This window comes from Podarcis cretensis (genome assembly GCF_951804945.1).
Source record: "Podarcis cretensis genome assembly, chromosome: 10".
Classification (NCBI taxonomy): Eukaryota; Metazoa; Chordata; class Lepidosauria; order Squamata; family Lacertidae; genus Podarcis; species Podarcis cretensis.
In genome coordinates, this window is record NC_137179.1 from 9,804,376 (window position 1) to 9,820,765 (window position 16,390).

The 16,390-nt window shown below is 43.4% G+C and overlaps 1 protein-coding gene across 2 annotated transcripts in view; it reads left to right on the top strand.

Moving 5' to 3' along the window:
* TAF3 (TATA-box binding protein associated factor 3) overlaps positions 1 to 16,390 on the top strand; it is a 135,646-nt gene that overhangs the window by 21,629 nt on the left and 97,627 nt on the right. The gene's annotated exons all lie outside the window — the stretch shown is intronic.

The following is a 16,390-nucleotide window of genomic DNA, read 5'->3' on the forward strand; positions in this document are numbered from 1 at the left end:
TGCAGTCCATGGGACTCTCAAGAGTCTCCTCCAGCACCAGAATTCAAATCATGCATATATGCACACACAAAGGAACAGATCCATAGCTTGGGAGCATTTCTAGATCAAGCTCCATGCTTTGATAACCTCCAGGCTAGATTACTGAAATGCACTCTACTTGGGGCTGCCCTTGAAGATGGTATGGAGGCTACCCAGCTGGTGCAAAATGCAGAGGCCAGAGTGACTGGTGCTCAGAACCTTAAAAAAAAAACTGGTTCAAAATAGTCTGAGCCAACTGACTATACCCACTGAACCATACTCAAGGTTTTAGAGTTTACGTAGAAATCTCTGAGTGAGTTTGGACCCAGTTTTCCGAGGGACCACCTCTTTCAGCATTAATCTGCCTGGGCTTTAAGACCAGCCAAGGAGGCCTCCCTTCTTATTCCATCACCAAGCAAATCTCAAGGTGTTTTGGCTCAGAATAGGACTTACTAGTGGTGGCACTGACTGTGGAACACGCTCCCCCCCCAAGGTGTATCTGGTTCAGCCGAAAACCCTTCTGTTCCTCCAGACTTTTGGTGGGAGTAAAAGATATTGTGCCACCTGATAAGTGGTATAGGAAACCGATTACTTATTTAAATAATGTATATACCACTGAACTGCGATCGTCTCTAAGCAGCTTGCAAAGATACCACACACAAAGGATACACGCTACAAAAATATTTAAGATAGGCATGCTTTTATTGACTGGTTTTGTTCTGTGTTTTGCGTTTGCTTTATTTGAATGTGACTTGGCCCCGAGATTGTTTGCCATGAAGGGCAAGAGTATCAATTCGATAAACAAATAAAATTCAATAACCGATTCCATAGAATGAGAGCCGCAGAACAGATGAAGCTCAGTGTCTGAAAAATAGTGAAACCCATTTGAGGGGGTTTGTTTTATGTTTTGAGGACCGTGTGTGAGGAAATTATCTTATGCTGTGTGTTTTAAAACCTTTGCACTATTGGTTGTTCAAATGAAAAGTAAAATTTCCATTCACTCGCATTATATGGTTTCTAGCAATATGCTATTAAACCAGTAGAGGGCACTGTTGTAGCACTAGTGGCTGTTGGAGTTGTCTTCAGGGTTGGTTGTGGGGTTTTTTCGCTACCCCCCCTCCCTCCAGTTTTGGAAAGCGTTTAATGTTCTCTCTGTAATTAAATTCAGTTCCCTGAATAATTAGCAATGGAGCCTTATTCTTTGTGCCATTGCTGTGGATAGTGTTGTTTTTCAGCCTGTTTGTCTTCACTCAATGGAAAACACTGTTGCTCATCTAAATGTAGAGGTTTTGTCGCACGCTCTCTATCAGCTAAGCCCTATCTAAGGAGGAAATACAAAACTTTATGTATCGTTTAGGTGCCCACAGTGAAAAACAGACGTGCAGAATTCCTGCAGGCACTTTTGCAACAATACTGTTAATGTACAGTTGTTTGTCTTGGCATTCAGATGTTCGAGTAATACTGGGGAATATTATGTGTATGAAGAGACACAAAATTGTACATGTGCAGAACACATATATGGTTTTTAATTAAGTGAGAAAGCAAAATGCCCTCTGCTCTTACCTGGCACACTTTCCCTTCTAATTTGCTTCATCTGCATTTTTTGCAGAGCAGTTATACAATATTGTTCAAGGCATTCAGCACACTGAAATCTAAATTATACTACACCCAAGTGTAATTAACATTTGTTTAATGAACAGCATAAGTAGTTATTATGGCTATAACTAGTTCACTTTGAGGCATCTAAATTCCCCTAAACAGCCTATTATTAATAATTTCAAAAAATATTGGTGCTACGCCCTCCCCTCCCCAGGGAATGCCGGAATAGCACATAGTGTCTTACGGGCTCGAGGAGGATACAGCACACTTAGATCTCGTGGCACATTTTTTACATCATTGCAACATTCATTGTAACATTAAGAGGGTTTTTAAAAATAAAATAAAAAATCAGAAGTTTTGCTACAAGTGAATCTTCCGATTTATAACTGCTGCAGGATTAATTTTTGCAGAAAGGTTCTCTTATCTCCCTCTCTCTTAGCTTAAAGAAAAACTTTTCGAAATAGCTGAACTCTGCTCCCGAGAAGTTTTGACAATGCGATTAATTTGGACGACCTCTGGACAGCGAATTCTCTTGCATTTCCTCTGCGAGCTTTTAATAAACGAGGCTTGGAGAAAGCTGTTTAGATCGTAAGCACGGTAACTAAAAGTAGAAAGCATTAACCAAATATTATTCTTCTGGAATGTCAGCCTGTGCCCCCAACAGTATAAAGAGAACATTTCATGGGAATGGACAGAAGCTTGTAAGTGCGGAAGGAGATAGTTCTACAGGAAATCCCCAAATTGGACCATAGGCTGTTAGAATAGGGTGCTCTGAGCTCTTGTTCCTTTTATGAAAGTCACATACGCCCTTGGAACACTTTGCAATTGGAACTTGATTCTTTTGTGCTGTTTTTCCCCATATAAAATGCATAGCGTTTGAAGAAGACCTCTCTAGCTTTTCCCCCAAACAAAAACAAAGGCTTTTGTTTTTACCCATTTTCCTATTGCGAGGAAAAAAATGCTTTCTTTGGGAAAGGAGGTACTGCTTTCAGATTTTAATTAAATGGACTTTGGGTTGTTGTTTTTTAAAAAAACCCTCAGATTGTTACGGAAGAACACTTTGCACCCTGTTCAGGACTCTGCTTCTTGTGGCACCCTAGGGATAGAGTTATTTTTATTTTATTTTGCTGGGTGCCTGAGCATCTCATGGGATTGGGTAACTTTTCACGTAGGACTCCACACAGACTCTTCAAGTTTAGCAAGCTTCATGGTTTTTTCTTTATTTTTCTCCCCCCCCCCTCCTTTGAGAAATTTCTGTTCTTTATGAGTAAATGGTAGCATATGTCATTTTGTGGTGGGTGGGAAGAGTGAAGGTAAATTCCCATTTCATCCAATACATTAATACTCATGTACTGTTCTGTATCATCTCTGTGTTATCTCTGTGTGTCTATTTCCCCCCACAAGGGGCTATCGTAGGATTGGTTGTGTGTGGGGTGGGGGTGTGTGTTTAAGTCCAGACTGTTCGTATTTGACAAGGTCAAGATAAGTTTTATCTCCCTAGATAAGTCAAGTGCTTTGCGATCAATACTGTTACAGTAAAATACAGTGGCCATATTTATTGCCAAGATTCTAATGAATTTTTAAAGCTTTCAGGAATCTGTCTTTGGTAAGTACCTTGTTTGTGGAGAGAGAGAGAGAGAGAGAGAGAGAAGCAGATGGCAACTTAAAATATATACCAACATAAAAGGCTGCTCATGCATAGTTTTTAAACTGAGTTGCTAGAATCTTTAATGAATAATTATGAGCTCATTCCCCAAAATGCTCCCCCACATTGTGAAAAAGGCTGTCATGGGTGACGTGGATTTTTCTGATATTGCACGGAGTGTAAGAATTGAACTTCCTTTTCCACTGTCAGTCCCTTACCTGCCTCCCTTTTAACCTGCCATGCCACTATAAACAAACAAATCATCTTTTTATAACGTCAGTCTTTATAATTTAATACCCCTGTCCAAAACTTAATAACTAAATATGTTTGTGATTCAGGGCATTTTTGAAAAAACTGTCTTCAATGCACATAGTGGTGTGGTTTTTTGTGAGAGTGTTTCACATTTAGCCGTTTAGGTATTGCGGAGAAATGGTCCAGTAACTGGTAAAAATGATTCTGGGCTGAAACATCCAGTTTTCCAGTTTAGCCAGCTCTGTGTTTCAACCTTTTGCCAAGCCTTCCAAGCGCCGTTCATGCGTCTGTTTCCATTCCTATCCTGCTGTTCTGCCCATGGCGTTGGAAGTGTCTTGAGTTGTCCCCAGAATAGCTATGTGTAAAGACAGAGATGGGGCACAGTGTCACTCCAGACTCAGCACCCGGCAGATTTTGCCACATGAGTGAGAATCTCTCGGCTCAGCGCCGCTATGTGCCTCCTCCTCCACCCTCCCCCATCTGTTTTATGGCATAATGGGTTTGCCATCTGCATAACTGTTTTATTCCCAGAAATTAAAATCAGTATTACTTAATGTGATCATGTTGGGAGGCAACTACGTAGCTTCAGCTCATTGTTACCACCGAGGTTTGATACCTGACACTTTTAATTTAATTTAATTAGGAAGTCAGAACCCCATCTTGGTAGTTCATTAAGGGGATTATTCTTCAGAGTTATTGCTTCCTTGATGGAGAATAACAATATCACTCGCAATGGCTGGTGTTGCTCCCCTAATTATACTACTTTTCTACTATTTTTCTCTCCAGGGCTTTGTACTCAAGTCTCTTAGTTAAATGTTTTTAAATAGAGGAAGATGTAAACTTCTGGTGCTGTGGATTCATGAGTACCGCGTCTGCACATAGCAAACCCATTTCTTCATTTTGCTTATTCACTTAAAAGGCATTCGGAATTTCCCCCCACTCCTTTGATTTGCGGCCCATTTACCTGCATGTAGGCGAAGTTCCCTGTGTGGTGGACCCAGGAGAGGGCTGTCCAAAAGTGAGCTGACCAGTCTTGTGTGGTCTTCTCTCGTTTTTTTGCTTTACTGTGATCCCTGAGGCCCACTGCTGTGTGTTTTAAATTTACAAAGCGAGGATGTCACCAGGGAACTCATAGTTCAGGCAAAACTATCTGCGCCGTTCTCTGAAAGCATGCATTCTAGCTCAACGGCATGAGAAGCTGTTTGCTGAAGGAGACCAAGCCCTGCAGCCAACAGGTCTAGGTGGTCCACCCGAAATCGGTCAGTTGACCACCATCTACCTAGCGTAGACCCACACGCATCATTGTGCGCACAGACCAAACTCTGCGTACATCGTCTCTGGAGCAAAGTTTTTGCGGGGTTAAGGAGTTGTTGATGAGGACTTCTGGGATTGAGACGGAATTTAATGAGCGGGTGGGGAACCAAATACCACCAGACCGTTTTTGCCAAAGTTATCTTTTGTAACACAGCGCCTTAATCCAATATTCAGAAAAACGAGAGCTTTAAAAATAGGAACAATCGTCCTTTTCAAAATGTAATGAGTTTTCTTAATTTACCCCAAAGTATCTGGTGTCTGTGACTCAGGAAAAAAAAAAGGAGGGTCCTTATCTCTTAAAGGGGGGCAGATAGCATTGCAGAAAAGGTGACAAGTTTTTTTCTCTCCCCCCCCCCCTTTCCTTGGAGAACATTTTAATTCCACTTTAATCAGCCTGCCAATGAAAGCGCACTTGGCTTTCAAGGGGGAAACGAATCAAAATGTGCATTTATCACTCTGAAGGCAGATCTCATTCACTCCCAACCGATGAACAGGCTGCCGACACTTGCTATCTTTCCCTACCACACCCACTGTGTGACCGTCATCCTTAATTACTAGGCCTTTCAAAGGAAGATGGCTCATAATTGTTGCTAATGGTCAAAATAAAACAAAAGTGGAGATACGTAGTGATCCTGGTGCGCTTTCTTAAATTTATATGCCGCTGCTGTGTTCGTAACTGTAGTTCGACAATGCCAGCAAAGGCAAGGGACAGACAAGGGGAGGTTGCTAAGAAACACCATCCATTGTCACAGGATGGAGCCTCTCAAAGGGCATGTCGCAGGGTCAATCTTATTAAAATAAACTTTATTTTCCTCCATAATAGAGGACACTTAGGTTCAGTATTGTTTTGTGCAGGAAGGGACTCTCCCCCCCCCCCCCCCCGTTCAGATTCGCCTGTTCTGCTTTTGGCTGAGGGAAGAGAACCCAGGTGAAAGTTTTTTGGGGGGGCTGTAGGTGCCTGAGCGCTCAAGACAAGTTGCTCGCTTGTTTTCAGGATGCGGAAATCTGTAGGAGGAGGGTTACTTTAAAAAACAAACCACTTTTAAGTACTCAGTAAGGGTCAGGCAGAAACACTATACTGTGACTGCTGTTTAAAAGTGCAATAATGTACCCAAGCTGGAATTTTTCTAGTGGGTGAAATTGCCTTTAGAACGACGCTGGCCCAACTGGTTCACAGTTCTTCTCTCACAGTTGCCAGCCAAGCAGGACCTGAATGCGGTCTTCCCCTTTGGCGTTCCCAGCAACTGATATTCAGAACCATCCTTTGGGCTGAGCTGGCTTGCTGAACCAGTGCTGTTGAATACATAGTGGGCATTTCCTTTTGTGTGTGTGTTCTTTAAAGCAGCATCCTCTTCAAGGCAAATGTCTGCTCCTGCATTTCTGCGGCCGTGACTCTTGAACGCATCACCATAAAGGAGCAAACGGTCTTGGGCCCTTTAATTTCAGGATTGCCGCTGTGGAGGGCAAAGCCTTTTCATGTCATTTGTGAACCACAGGTGGCGAGACTTCTCAGTGATGGTTCTTCTGCCTGTAGCCAACCTACTCTCTCTGCAAACCTCCCAGGCTTCCCTCATTTTATCCCATAACTGAATACTTTCCATTTCACCTGTCCTGCCCTACCAGTTTTCTGACCCACTGTTTCAACCTTGCCTGGAACAAGCTTCTTTGCACCGGGTTTGTTGATGTCTTCTCACATTCTCTGGCATTTAGAACTGAGTACATAAAAATACTGTTTGCTGTTGACCTTGCGATACAAACCTGGCTAAAGTATGGGCTGGTTAGAAAATATTTTTAAAAACAGAAATGGAGGGGGAAACCCACAACTCTATATGGCTGCGTTTTGGTGTGTATGTATTTGGCAAAGCCTTGTGCGCAACAAACGCAGTTCTCGCTTCTGTTGCTGCTTAACTGGTTAGAACAGTTCTGAATAATTGCCAGGCCTTCACAATTAAAAATAAAACTGAAGCTGCACAGCCGACGAGGCTTCTCTTCTGTAAATAATAAAAGCGTATGGGTTAATGCTTTAGTAAAATGCAGCTAATGGAGAGCTGGTTTTACAAAATATCTTGGCAGCAGTTGCTTAGATACCCTTTAGGCATACATTGAGCGGCGGCTGCGAAGAAATACTTCTAACCACGATGCGTGATCTGGAGTGGGCTGCAGGATCACAACCTCAAACCACCCACCCACCCCCCCCCCCCGCCCAACCCTCCTTGCATGTGAAGTCCTCCCATCTCACTCAGTTCTTCTTTGGCATTGCGCCTGACATTTCCATGTCCTGGTTTGGAAACCTGGCTCCCAATTGCTGAAGCGTGGTTTGTGTTCCAAGCAAATGACTCTCTCCCTCTCTCCCTCTCTCTCTCTCTCCCTCCCCCCCCCTAAACATGCACAGCAGAACTTTTGAAATTGCTGGGAGGCAGCCTTGTTTGTTTGAGGAGCTGGCCCCGTAGAGAACGGAGGAAGATGGTTTGGTGCCTTTAATATCAAATTCTTAGGATCCATGGCAGCCAGTCATTTAGGATGTCCCCGCTCCTAGCGGATTATGGGAAGGGTTATAGTTCGGTGGTAGAGCACCTGCTTCACATGCAGAAGGTTCCAGGTTCAGTCCTTGGCTGGGAGAGAACCTTGTCTGAAACCCTGCAGGGAGATACTAGTCTGTGTGAGCAAGACAGACGGTTTGTCTGTATGAGTCCACGCTATGTATTTATGTGCGTAATGTCCTTGGGAGAGAGGGGAGAGGCCTGTAGCAGGCATGGTGATTGATTAAAGCTGAGGAATTAATAAAGAACCCTGGCGCTGTATTATCTGCTCATTGCCCATTTTCAGACACAGGAATATTTCTGTGAGTTCCTGCTGAGCTGGGAAACCGACACAAGTGCCTGATGTGGAAGTTTACGTGTTAAAATGTTATCATGCATGCAAGGGCCTTCTCAGTAGCGGCTCCCTCCCTGTGGAACGCCCTCCCATCATACGTCAAGGAAATAAGCAACTATCCTATTTTTAAAAGACATCTGAAGGCAGCCCTGTTTAGGGAAGTTTTTAATACAGTATTTAATGCTGTATTGTTTTTAACACTCGATTGGGAGCCGCTCAGAGTTGCTGGGGAAACTCAGCCAGATGGGTGGGGTATAAATAAATTATTATTATTATTATTATTATTATTATTATTATTATTATTATTAAAGGAAGATTCTCAGCTCATTACAGAACAGTTTTTTTTGTAGTACTCTAGATGTAAACTCTGGCCAAAAGCAAATGACACAACATAATGTTTTGAAGAGGAATTCCATGTGACCAGTTAACTTCAGGATTATTTTTAGGGCAGGAAGGTTAGACCTACCTTTGGTGCATATGCAATGTTTCTGTAAAGCCCTTTCCAAAATTTCTCTATTTCTCTCTCTCTCTCTCTCTCTCAAATTGGAAAACAGCAGAGCTACCTTAAACAAGAACTTCTTAACTTGCAAACTTTATGGAACAACATGTGTTACATTTTGCATTGGTGTTCTCTAAATGTTAGTTAAGACAGCCCACGAGGCTCTGTGTGTGAAATTAATCTGGGCTTCAGCTTCCTAAAGCAAATGAAGCTGGGAAAGGTTGCTTTCCCCTGTTTTTATCTCGGCTGCATTGGGTTTCAAAAAAGCAGACCACAGCAGTAGCCCGCAGTGTGGTGGTAACCTCGGGGTCAAGTGAACTTGAATTTTAGCATTGGGTCTGTCACTGTGTCTATCAAGCTTTCCTGTGAAATGCCTCTCGTGGCGCTCCTGGCTGTGTGTTGCACGCTGCCGGCTAGCCGTGAAACTTTAACTGGGCCTCTGTGATCTTATTATTGCCTTCAGCTTGAAATCCACTTTTTCTAGTAAATGGGCTTGTGTCTTTGGGGCAGTGCCAGGAAAAGAGTGCAGTGGTCTGTGTGTAACTTGAATGTATAAAACTGATTTCACCCATTGTAAAGGGGAGTGGAAAATGCGCTTCAAAGTAAATAACGACTTAGATGTGCATGCCAGTGTACAATGATTTATTATTATTAATCTCAATTCTATTTATATCTCAATAAGTTTAAGGCAACATACATGGTGTGCTGCTGGCCTCTGGCCTCACAAAGAAGGTTAGGTTGAAAGACAGTGGGAAGAATATTGGCTTGGTCATGCTTAGAGGAGAGGCCCATTGAAATCAGTGGGACTTAAATTAGTCAACACTATCTTTAAGGGTAAAGGGACCCCTGACCATTAGGTCCAGTCGTGGCCGACTCTGGGGTTGCGGCGCTCATCTCACTTTGTTGGCCGAGGGAGCTGGCGTACAGCTTCCGGGTCATGTAGCCAGCATGACTAAGCCGCTTCTGGAGAACCAGAGCAGCGCACGGAAATGCCGTTTACCTTCCCACCGGAGTGGTACCTATTTATCTACTTGCACTTTTTACGTGCTTTTGAACTGCTAGGTTGGCAGGAGCAGAAACTGAGCAACGGAAGCTCACCTCGTCGTGGGGATTCGAACCGCCGACCTTCTGATCTGCAAGTCCTAGGCTCTGTCGATTAACCCACAGCGCCACCCGCGTCTCTGAACACTGTCTTTCAGTCCCATCAGTTTCAGTGGTCTACTCTAAATGTGACTCCACTTGGCTCCAGTGTAGTGACTGGCTCAAGGTCACACAGTGAAGTTCACGGCCGAGTGAGGCTTTGCATCTGGATGATCTTTGTGGTCCTATTCCGCCACTCTAAATTTTGTTTTGTGAACCGCCCTGAGATCTCCGGCTATAGGGCAGAAGATAAATAAAATTAATAATAATAATAATAATAATAATAATAATAATAATATAATAATAATAATAACCCAGTGTTAGAAACTCAGATATATAAGCTAGGTGCCAAATGGCTCCTTAAACCAGGGTTACAGTTGGTAAAACGGAATGCCCAGTTGCCATTTGTGGGTCAGACAGCTCGAAAGTTGTATTTTTCAATACGACTTCTTGGTTCATTCTGATTGTGCAGGTAAAATATAACGGAGAGAATTCTAGTGTGTGAAAACAGTAAAAATTCAGGGATCCCCAGGCATGCACCTCCAGATGGGGAGACGTCAGGCGCCAACATGGTGCCCGGATCTCTTTACTTGGTCACAAATGGCCGATAGCCAGGTGTGAAATGTGCCTGGTGAATTTTGAACGCTGCTTGGTAGCCAACCATTGTTTTTTTCTATGATGACGATGGTGATGAAAATGACTATGCATAAGGTTATCCATCAGCTATAAAAACAATAAACACACTCAAATACATGCAGTTTCCCATGAAGCAATCTGTAAGGGTGTTGTTGAGGCAATAAGGGTAAATTTGTTAGTCTTCTGACATATTGAATTAGGCATCACTTTGTCTATCTGCGGGGGCAGGGGGGGGGAAACCCCAGATAATATACAGTTCTATATATTTATCATATTTCTGATAATTGCCGTATTTTTTGCTCTATAGGACATACTTTTTCCCCTCCAAAAATTAAGGGGAAATATTTGTGTGTTCTGTGGAGCGAATGCAGGCTCCTTGGCTTCAGCGAAAGCAACGTGAAGCCTCCAAAGCGCAGAGGGAGCGCTTCCTCTGTCCTCCGGAGGCTACGCGTTGCTTTTGCTGAAGCCTGGAGAGCGAGAGGGGTCGGTGTGCACCGACCGCTCTTGCTCTCCAGGCTTCAGGGATAGCCGCCTGAAGCCTTAGGAGCGCAGCGGGACATCGCGCTGTGCTCCAAAGGCTTCAGGGTTAGCTGCGCAAAGCCTCCACAGGGCTGCGGGGTGAAGGCACCCCTCTGCCCTGTGGAGGCTTGAAAGGCTGTCCCCGAAGCCAGAACAGCAAGACGGAGCGGGGTATAAATAATAATAATAATAATAATAATAATAATAATAATTAATTACCACTGTTGGAAGAGAATCCTGTGCTAAGTAGGCCTTTGGTTTGATCCAGCAGGGCTGGTTGTACATTATTGTGAGTACAGTACTTACAATCCTATGGCATTTTCACATTACAAATTTAAACCAATTTGAAGCCAGTTTAGCAGAAGCTAGAAGACCAATATATATAGGGCCAGCCATAATTACCACCTAATGTGGGTCCAAAGGCTGCCACATCCAGTTAGAGCACACCCCTAAGTTCCCCTGTGACGGTGGGTAAGAAAATCTTCAAGATGGTGCTAGATATCAGTTTAGCGCACGTGTCTTAGACAAGTCTCTTGTACATGTGGAATCCATTTGGTGGTGCACCAGAGCCCTCTCCCTCTCCCATCATGCCCCAATCTTCTTCCCAAAGGGAGCCTAGCTCCGTCATACGGCCAGCCTTGCATGAGAATATACGGTATATATTCTTAGTTGGCTCATACTTCTGCCAGTTTCCCCTGGAATTAATGAAACTAGTGGCTGGGGAGGTTGGAGAAGAGCAGAAATTTGTATAGCCCAATGATTTCTTTAGAAAATAAAATTTGAAAACATGCTGAATTTTTGAAGATTCCCCCCCCCCATGCCAAAATATTGCTTTCCTTATCAGATAAATGAAATGCCAGATGAGCCTGCACATTCTCTATGTTGTTAGAGGTTTCTGTGTCTCAAGAAGTCCTAACTGTGGTTGATTGATTACAGAGGTATGAAAAACATTCCTTCTAAAAATACCAAAAAGCAGTCCCCCCCTTTCCTGCAAGCACACACCCCTTTGTGGTGTTGATTGAAAAACAAAACTTCTCTCCACCCCCCTAAGATGTTTGATTATGGCGTAATGCAGCTAATTTAAACATCTGTTTATCACTGCCTGGCTACTCTGAATGTGAAATTTCAATTGAATTACCTCCCAAGAGAGCTTTTGAGCTCGGAGGGTAAAACAAATCATTTTCCCTCCGCTCCCTTGGGATTGGCAGTCAAAAGCATTCATCTAAATAGTTTACATGCGATTTGAAAACGTTGCATCAACTGGCCTGGGTCTTTGTTGTTAGTGGAAAATTGCCAGTGTAAATGGCATATCTTGCGCTAACTTGACCGCAACAGCGTTACACGCTTCTACCGTGTGTAAGTAGTGTTAGAGCCTTGAAAGCCTTTTGCGGTGAAATAATTTGTGTTTGATTAAAAAAAACCACCTAATTGCGTGTTCTATTGTAGAACAGAAGGTAGACTATAAGACTGTGACCTTGAGACATTGGCTTGTAGGAAAAGGGTTGGGTCTTCACTTCCATGGCGATAGGCAGCACTGCAAATTGTTGTGATGTGGGGAATGTTGTCCCACTTTCAAGGGTATCCTTCTTTTCCTACCTTCTTTATTTTGCCTTCCTAGTTACTGATATTTTTTGCTTCCATTTTGCCAGCCTTCCTGAGATGTCTTGAAGCATTATTAGCAGCCTTCCACAATCTACACATGGATGGAGACTTGGTGCCAGCATTATGGGTTGTATCTGATTCAATCATCCATGGACTAGACCTGCTGAAATCAGTGGACTTGCGTTAGTAATGCCCACCAATTTCTACTCTGGTTATGACATATTCGGATACAACCCTATGTCTCTTTAGGCTACTGAGGGATGAGACGTTGTAAGTCTGCCCTTATATGTAAAAGAATCCCCTACAAGTAGAAATAGAGGGGCAAATTTCTGTCCATTTCACTCCTTACAGTGCTAGTGTACTGCCTGCAGGGAGGAGTTGTTGTTGTTAATATTAATATTAAATAAATTTATTTAGCGCCCCGTACCCGTAGATCTCAGGGCGGTTCCTGCCTGCACTCTGAAATGCTCCAGTCTGTTTGATATATCTCCATAATGAGCAGATCCTAGCCCAAGTCTACGTCTGTTCAACAGACAACAGTTGAGGATAAAACCTCCTAGAGCAGCCTTTCTCAACCTGTGGGTCCCCATATGTTGTTGAGCTACAACTCCCATCACCCCTAGCTAGCAAGGCCAGAGCTCAGGGATGATAGGAGTTGTAGTCCAACAACATCTGAGGACCCACAGGTTGAGAACCGCTGTCCCAGAGGATCTTCGAACTCTCGCAGAAACCAAAAACTGGCAAAGTAGGATAGCTGAAGATGTAGTGAGCCCTGTGATCCCAACTAGCTTGGGGCTGGGCCAGCAGTTGCTGTCAGCGGAGGAAGAAAAGGAGGAGGGCACAGAGGGTGCTGTTGGTGGGGAGCAGCCTGAGTGGAACAAGCCCCCTCCCAGTTCCTTTGTCTTTAGAAACCAGGGAGAGAGAGGCAGTCCTGGTGGCTCCATGTCCTGCCCCATTTATGGAGTGGAGAGATCCCTTAAAAGCAGGAGAGGGCATCAGGCGGTAAGGAGGAGAGGCTGGGCAACTGGAGAAGGAGCCAGAGGCGATGATGACCTCTGTCCCATCACTGTAAACTAGGTGCCACTACACCTTGGAAGAGACCCATGCCCCTTGGAGAAGTGCGCTCCTCCAAGCACACCATACCCGTGAGGAGAAAAAAAAGTCTCACGAGTGAACACACCACATCTCACCTTTAAAAGCAGCTTTTGTCCAGTCCCAGCCTCCCTGATGCTGTTCTCTGTCTCTAGTCGTGCCTCAAATAACATTTTCTTTCTTACTGACACCTAAGGGCCTCCTTGGCAGCATTCAGGGTGGGAACCAGGACAGAAGCAGGCTCTTTGTATCAGGTGGGGAGCACGTACCATGAGGAAGGTTCTTGCTTTCACAGCCCACTTAGAAACAAGCTGGTTGTCCAGTGTAGGAAACCGAACGCAACACAGTGACTCTTCATTCATTCTTGCGTAAGTGACGGCCCAAGGAACACAAGTGATTGGATGCACCTTGTTGGATTCCCAACTCCTATCGGTCCCAGCTAGCCCTGCCAAGAGTCGAGGGTGATGGGAGTTGTAGTCAAACAGCATCTTGAAGGACCACAGGTTCCCCAACAGTGTTGCATAAGGATAACCAAGTACCAGTGATTTTTTGAAAGACGATATATGGTACGGCAGCCCAATTAATAATTGGGGTGAAATGACCCCTTCATTTGGTCATTGTTTCCTCTTCCTGTCTCTGCTGCCAGTCTTGTAGTTAAAGGACTCTAGAAAAGAGAGAGAGAGTTATGTGTTCAGCCGCCATAGCTCCACTGTGGATTTAGCTGCCAGCTCATTAATACTCTTGGGAAGCAAGAAAGACATAGCTCATCTCTGTCTTGTTTAGCACATAATTGAGCTGGTAGGAAGCAGAGGGCAGAGCATTTATTTCTTGCCTCCAGAAAGAGAAAGGGCCAGCGGCTACTTAACCAGGTGCAGGTGTGGTTTCAGATGTACTTGTGCATCCTTTGGCTAGTTTTGGTGCTGAACACAGAACCCCAGAGCAGACCCAACAAAATGTTGCTCGTAAATTTGTTACGTCAAATTTGTTTGTCAAAGGGTCTACACTGAGTGTAGCTAACACTGGATACAGCCCAGAATTGTGCTATAGAGTTGTTGTATGTAGCACACTCTCTAAAGGGCTGCTTCATTTTTTTACACAAAGGGGCAGAGGCGAAACCCACCGTAGGTGACTAACAGATGTCAACGTGGCACCAAAGCCACCCCTGAAATGCTCTACTCCTGGTGGACAACATCAAAACGAGCAACATAACAACATAAAAAACAATGATGATGAGCAGTTTTGCTAACAGTGTCAGAATGCAATAGAAATTAAAAGTTCCTTATCTGCTTCTTAGCCTTGAAACAGAACCTACTGATCCTTCTGTCCCAGTATTCCAAAATGGCAAACTCTTGCCATGTCAGTCCCAAATGTCACTATGAAAATTGTCTTCTACCTTCTTCATGTTGAGAAATTTCCATTTTAGGAGGCAGATTTCTTATATCTTTCCATAGTCCCTGCCTTTCTGCTACCTAGCAACACTTCTCCTTTCCCTTTGGCCATGAGTGTTCAAGGCTGCTATGTCGGAGCACAGTGGGAGTTGAGTTTTAATTTGCAAGCCTTTCAAGCAGTCTTCCTCATAATGCACACTTTGCAAAGTGCAAGCAAACCAGAATCTCAGTCTATCATGCAACAAATGTAGCATAAAACAAACCCCCAATTGTTGTTGTTTTTTTAAAAAATACCTTTTGTAAACTGCTTTGAGGGTTTTTTGTTTTTACAATCAAGTAGCGTATAAATTTTATGAGATAAATACAGTAAACAGCCACAGGAAGCTTTGGCAGCACACTAATAATAGCATCATCTTATTCAGTCAAAAGCATAGGAAAAAAGAAGTCTTTATGTGGTGCAGGAAATATGTTAGCGAAGGTGGATCTCACTAGGTTCTGCAGATGGGACGCCACTGCTGAAATGGCCCTCTCTTGTCATCGTGCTTCAGTACACAGAATGGAGAATCTTGGAGACTTGGCTTTTAGTGGCAGCTTTTGAGAGATTGTGTAGGGATTGTGTACTGGGGATAGCAGTTCACAGCTTCACTCAGCTAAGTCTGGGACCCTAAGATGACATTTATCCCTGTGAATATTAAGGTGTTAAACTGTTGATTCTAGGCTGCAAGGGAGGGAACATGGTGTGATTACTACTTGAAACACAACATACCTTAGTTTATCCAAAAATGTGAGCAGGAGAAGGTGGAGGTATATATAAGAAAATTATCAAACAGGGTACTAGGGTTAGTTTTACTCTCATTTACAAAAGCTAGAAGAGGCCCGTGGCAGCAGAAATCAGGAGTTACCCTTGAATGAAGCTAATTACCCCCAGGGTGCATGTTGTCCACTCTTTAAAATTCTTATAAAAACAAGGAAATTAATTATCCAGTATAAAAATGGCTCGTATGTCCACTGGCAAACATTCAATTAACTTTTTAGTGCTTGCTACTTAATGTTGTGTTTGACCACCCAACCATTGAAAACGACTTTCCTTTGAAACGGGGCCTGAGTGGAACACGGTATTGCATTGCAGCTGAGTTTTGATAGCCTGTTGCTATTGGTCATCAACATTTTTTCCCAGGATCTTTCAGTCAAGTTTAGTTATATTTTACTCAGATATTGTGGGGTGCTGTTTATTTCTGGAAGTGTGTCATAGAGGAGAACAGCATCTTGTTAAAAAAACTTCTTATACGGGTTTGGTTTTTGTGAGTGCGCGTGTGTGTTTTCTTTTTGTGAGGCCCAGCTAAATTGGGTTTAATCAACTATTGAAGCTCAAACATTGCCAGAACATAATACTTTAATTCCCATCTCTGGCAGACGGAAAATATGGAGACCACTTGAGCTGATTTGAATCTATTCTGATAAGCTTTGTCTTCACCTTTTCATTTATAATATGAAACATATGCAGATCATGTTTTCCTTGTCTGCCTTGCTTTATTATTGCACTTTTGAATATGCTCCAAATAATGCCTTGTAGAATGGATGAACTTGGCCATGAGTCTTTACCAAAATATTAGTTTGCTTTGGTCTGTGGTGCATGATAGTAAGCGGGTCAGAATCTAAGCAGTTCCTGGAAACAGCCTTCTTCTTCTCTTATACTCTGCTCATCTGACTGGGTTGCCCCAGCCATTCTGAGCGACTTACAACAGAATATAGAAAAACACAACAGGATATCACAAATTAAAAGCTTCCAAATACATGGCTACCTTCAGGTGT